Raw genomic sequence first — 6,238 nt, forward strand, 5'->3', positions numbered from 1 at the left:
AGTTCTTTCCACAAAGCCTCCTTACAAGCTTTCACTCCTGGTCATTCACTCCCAGAATGGTAGTCAATGTATAACCAGTGTTTAGCCTTCTTTGTACAAATTCTCCAGGGAAGGCTATCTTATAATTCTCTTTGGTATCTCATGTATGATAGCTTAAAAGTCTTAAATGACTTTCTTTTAAAATTCTAGTATATAAAGAGAATAACAGTCATTTTAAATGATTGTGTTGAGACAGAGAAGAGTAGATGTATTTACAGATAATTTGAGCTTTTGCATAATATCAATTCTATTGTTAAAGAAATGTCCCGTTGATCACAATACAGCTGATGGTGTTGTTATTACTTGTTTTCTGAGACATGATTGGTGAAAGAATTTGGTATTGCAGAAAACACATTACTGAAAATCAGAAGATGCAGATCCTAAACATAAGACCTTAACAAACCTACCTCTTTGGTGCTTTCATGGGGAAATTGAAGGAATTGCATTACTTCAATTGAACAACATGTACTTATTGAGTTCCTATTGTGTGCTTCCTCAGACCTTACAATATACAGGTGAAGACATGTTAAATAATCACATCAAAGTTTAACTGCACACTTGAATAGTGTTCTGACACTGGTTTTAGAGACCCTGGCTTAGACTGAGAAGTCAGGGGAGGCTCTTCTATAACAGGGTAACATTTGGGCTATTAGAAGGATGAGTAAGCTACCGAGTAAAAAGGTTGGTGTTTGGAGCAAAGCAAATGAGACAGGAAATACAGAGGACAGAATAAAGGCCCTGGTTAAGAAGTCAAGAGGATCAGATCAGAAGTCAATGGATCAGATTAGATCATGTTTGGTTTAGGAGATGATGAAAGAGTAGGGTTAAGAAATATTTCTAAATGTCTCGCTTGACCAAGTTTAATCCATTGTAACCATTCACTACATAGAGAAAATTAGAAAGGAGCCCAATGTCAAGGGGAGATGGGAAGGGAAGGTATTATGGTTTAGATATGAGGTGTTCCCCCAAAGCTTCTGTTAATACAGGGATATTTAGAGATAAATGGTTAATTTACCAGAGCTGTAACCTAATCAGTTCATCCAAGTTTGAATGGACTGACTGGGTGGTAACTGTAGGCAGGAGGTATGTGGCTAGAGGAGGTGGGTTAGTGGGGGCATGCCCTGGAAGTGTGCTTCATCCCTACAGCCCCTCCCTCCCCAGGTGTGTATGATATCCCTGAAGCTAAGGAAAAGTGTGCTTCAGGGAACGGAATGCTTATCTCTGTTAGGTGCTTCTGAGGGTGCAAGAATGATTACAAGTGTCATGCAACCACAAGCAGGTCTCTGGGGATCCTAGGGGGGATGATTTTAAGAAGTGCAGGGGTAGCGGTGGGCAGGAATGTATTAAAGACTGAGTTGGAGAGGAGTCTATGGAGAGAGGGAGTATAGACAGTTCTTTCAAAAGATTAATGTGAAGAATTAGAAAGAGCAGACCATGGGAGAGGCCTGTGGGGTATAGGGAGGTAAGATTTGTTTTAAGTTGAAATAGTTGAGAATTGTTAAAAATTTAAATCCACAGAGGAAGTTACCGTGTGCGAGGGGTTGAAGTGTCAAGGGAGAGAGCAGTCTATGCCAGGGTTACTAAGGGTGCCCCAGAGAATGGCATTCAAAACCCATGTCAAAGAAGTTCCCTTGGAAAAAAACCCCGTAATCTTACAGGAGAGAGGAAGACAACTGAAGCTGATCTGTAGGTTTAGAGCAGGAGGTAAAGGTTGTTTTCTCTAATGGTGTTATGTGAAGTTCATTCTAGTTCGTGTAAGCATGCTGCCTGGGTTTGAATCTGGACCCTATCACTTTTTAACTATGTGATTGTGTGACCTTGATCTAGTTTTTAATTTTTGGGGGGGCCTTAGTTTTCTCTGTAAAATGAGGATACTGACAGAAGACACCTTGTGGGATTAAATGAGCACATCTGTGTAGTGCTTAGTATAGGCTCCGTGTGCTCTAGATGTCAGGTTGCAGGAGTAGTAGTGATCATAGTCATCCTCAGTGTCTGGTACTACCCTCATCATACCCCATCCAGGATGGGATCATGGTCTTTAGCCCTGTTGCACAGATGAAGTAACAGACTTGGAGATGAAGTGACTTGTCTGGAGCCACAGAGCTAATTAGATTTGGGAGTCAGATTTCCACAGTCAAGCTTCAAACCCATATCTTTACAACTTCTAAAAACAAATTATCTAGACTGTTTCTTCTGCAACTATCTCAAAACTTGAGATTTCAGGATTAAGCCTATGAATCTTTCAGGATTAAGAAATGCAAAGTAGATAAAGTTGGTCTTTTTCTTTTGAAGTTTTTACATTTGTTCTAATTAGTTATACATGACAGTAGAATGCATTTTGACACATTGTACACAAATGGAGCACAACTTCTCATTCCTCTGGCTGTACATGGTGCAAAGTCACACTGATAGTGTAATTATACATGTATGTAGGGTAATAATGTCTGTCTCATTCCACTGTCCTTCTCATCCTCACAGGCTCTCCCCTTCCCTCACTCTCCTCTGCATAATGCAAAATTCCTTCATTTCTCCCTCTCCCGCCCCATCCACTATGGAGCAGCGTCCACTTATCAGAGCAAACATTCAGCTTTTGTTTTTTGGGGATTGGCTTATTTCACTTAGCATTATATTCTCTTGTTCCATCCATTTACCAGCAAATATCATAATTTCATTCTTCTTTAAGGCTGAGTAATATTTCATTATGTATCTGTACCACATTTTCTTTATCCATTCATCTGTTGAAGGGCATCTACGTTGGTTCCATAGTTTAGATATTGTGAATTGAGCTGCTATAAACATTGATTTGGCTATGTCACTGTAGTGTGCTGATTTTAAGTCCTAGTTGGGTAAAATGGTGATTCCATTCCAAGTTTTCTGAGGAATCTCTGTACTGTTTTCCATAGCGGTTGCACCAATTTACAGTCCTACCAGCAATGTATAAGTGTACCTTTTTCCCACATCCAGGTCAACATTTATTATCGCCTGTATTCTTGATAATCGCCATTCTGACAAGAGTAGTAGTTTGAGCAATAGTAACAAAAAAGGCATGGTATTGGCATCAAAATAGACATGTAGACCAATGGTACAAAATACAAGACACAGAGACAAACCCACCTAAATACAGTTATCTCATACTAGATAAAGGCACCAAAAACATACATTGGTGAAAAGATAGCCTATCAACAAATGGAGCTGGTGAAACTGGAAATCCATGTGTAGCAAAATGAAATTAAACCTCTGTCTCTCACCCTACACAAAAATCAACTCAAAATGGATCAGAGGTGTAGGCACTAGAATGGAGAGCTTGTGCCTAATAGAAGAAAAGGAGGCCCAAATTTCCATCCTGTTGGCTAGGAACTGATTTCCTTAATAAGACTCCTAAAGCTCAAGAAGTAAAATTAAGAATTAATAAATGGGAGAGATTCAAACTAAAAAGTTTCTTATCAGCAAAGGAAACAATGAAGATAGAGCCTACAGAATGGGAGAAAATATTTACCATAAGAACCTCAGATAGAGGACTAATCTCCAGGATATATAAAGAACTCAAAAAACTTAACACCAAAAAAAGCAAATATCCCAATCAATAAATGGGCTAAGGAACTGAAGAAGAAGAAAGAAATACAGAAGAAGAAATACAACCTATCAACAAATATAAGAAAAATGTTCAACACCTCTAGCAATTAGACTACTCTAAGATTTCATCTCACTCCAGTCAGAAGTTGATCTTTTACAGCTTCTGTTACCCCAGAGGCTCATTCCCTGCCAGCAGGCCTGCTCTGTTTCCCAGCTTTCAATCCTTTCCTGTGCATCTGCCCCTCCTCTGCTTACTCTATTTTGGTAGTTTTTTTCTATCTCATCTTTGTCTTTCATCTTAGTTTATATTTTTAAAAAATTTTGTCAAAAAGTACATGGGTTCAGTTTGAAATCAGTGAGTTGAGGGTGGAGGCTGGGCATCCTTCTGTGCAGGCTGCTGAGCACATCCCCCCTCGAAGGCCTTGGGATTTTGTCTGGAGGATGCAGCAGTGCAGGTGCCAGTGCTAGTTTGGCTTCCACACTCATCCTTAAAAATATCTCCAGTAGCATTTACTACATCATTGCGACATATATACTCCCATGACCTATTTCTTCTCCCATGAGGTAGCTGCTGTTTCTATTAGTTGCCTGCTGTATGATCAAATAACCTTGCCTTTCAAAGGTCTCTAACCCCTGAGGTTCTTTCAAATTTCTTTTTAAAACTCAGACACTCCTCCTAATGTTATTTAACTTAGAGACTTTTCCTGATGTTAGCAAGTGCTTGATATTCTATCACAAATGGCTTTATTTTATGAAACATTTTATTTTGCAAATTAACTCCTGAGAACATCATCAGACTATATGTGAAGAACATAAAATTCTATGGAAGGAAGGTGTTATGTACATTTCTAAAACTAGTTGTAATCTTAACAGTATGTTATTGTAATCTTAACAGTATGTTATTGTGTTTTTTTTTTTTTTTTGGAGTGGGGGAGAATTGGGATACTTTTGCTTCAAAATAAAAGTTTCAGATCCTGCCATAGACTTAATGTTTTTATATGATTTAGAACAGCTGTTTTGTAGGGTCTCCCTGACCTTTTTAATCTCCTGATATTTCCATACTGTTCCATCATTCCAAGGAGGCAGTCATTCTTTGCAAAATAGATTTGCTGAGAGTTTGTTCTGATGAATCACTGTTTTCTTTCTTTTTTTATTTTATCAGTGTTACTGAGGTATAATTTCCACAAAATTCACTCATTTAAAGTGTAAACTCAGTAATTTCTCTAAACTTATGGAGTTATACAACCATTAAAACAATGTAATTTTAGAAGTTTTTCACCACCTTTTAAGAATTCCCATTTGAGCCTATTTGCATCAAGGCCTGTACTGCCTCCTCTCTAGCTCCAGGCAGCCAGTAATCTGCCTCCTGTCTCTGTGGATTGCCTTTTCTAGATATTTTATATATGTAGAATCATATATTGTGCAGTATTTTAGATCTGACTTCATTAATTTAGCAAAATGTTTTTGAGAGGCTTATTCATGTTGTAACATAAATTTTTGCACAAAATTTTTGTCTTGTCTTTTGAAGCACATAGTTTTTTAATTTTAAAATGAGTACTGTGACACTGTTACTATTGCTACCTGACATCTAGAGTGCACCAAGCCTATACTAAGCACTAATTTGATGCTTTTTATTTCTGAATAGCATTCTATTGTATGGGTAGACTATATTTTGTTTATCCATTCATCAGTAGTTGGATATTTGTATTATTTCCATTTGGGGGCATAATATGAATAAGCTCCTGTGACCTTCATATACAAGTCTCTGTGCATACGTATATTTTCATATTTGTACTTAGGTAGATTCCTAGAAAATGGCATTTCTGAGTTATATAGTATGTTTATGTCTAACTTAAGAAACCGAAACTATTTTCCAAAGTGAGTGTACTATGTTGCATTATCACCAGCAATGCATGAGGCACTAGTTTCTCTACATGGTTAGCAGTTCTTGCTGTGTCTTGATTGTAGCCATTCCAGTGGACATACTGTGTGTCTTATTGGGGTTTTAATATGTATATCCCTTTAAAATTTAATTGCTTTTTAATTGAATTGTTATGTTCCTTGTATATTCTGTATATAAGTTGATATACTGTTTGTAAATATGTACTCTCAGTCCTGATTTTTAATTTTTTTCTAGTTTTTTGAAACATAAAGTTTTTTAATTTTAATGAGATCTACTTTATTAATTTGTTTTCTTTTATGATCATGGTGTTGGTGATGTATCTAAGATCTCTAATTCAAGTAACTAAGATTTTCTTCTGTGTTTATTTGTAGAAGTTTTATAGATTAGTTCTTTTATTTAGGTCTATGAACATTTTACATTGATTTTTAGTATTCTGAGAGATATGGGTACAAGTTTTCTCTCTCCCTTTACATATTATTTTCAAAATTTCATAGCCATTTGTTGAAAACACTATTCTTTCCTCTAGTTAATTGTCTTACTCCTTTGTTAAAAAATTATGTATAAATATAATGGTTTATTTCAGTACTCTCAATCCTATGCCATTTGTCTGTATGTCTGTTCTTATGTCAGTATTATGCTGTCTTGATTGATTTCAGACAGTTTGAATTCACCATCTTTGTTGTTATTTTTCATTGTTCTTCCGGCTAGTTAATTTCTTTGCCT

Source organism: Marmota flaviventris, chromosome 8 (assembly GCF_047511675.1).
Source record: "Marmota flaviventris isolate mMarFla1 chromosome 8, mMarFla1.hap1, whole genome shotgun sequence".
Taxonomy (NCBI): Eukaryota; Metazoa; Chordata; class Mammalia; order Rodentia; family Sciuridae; genus Marmota; species Marmota flaviventris.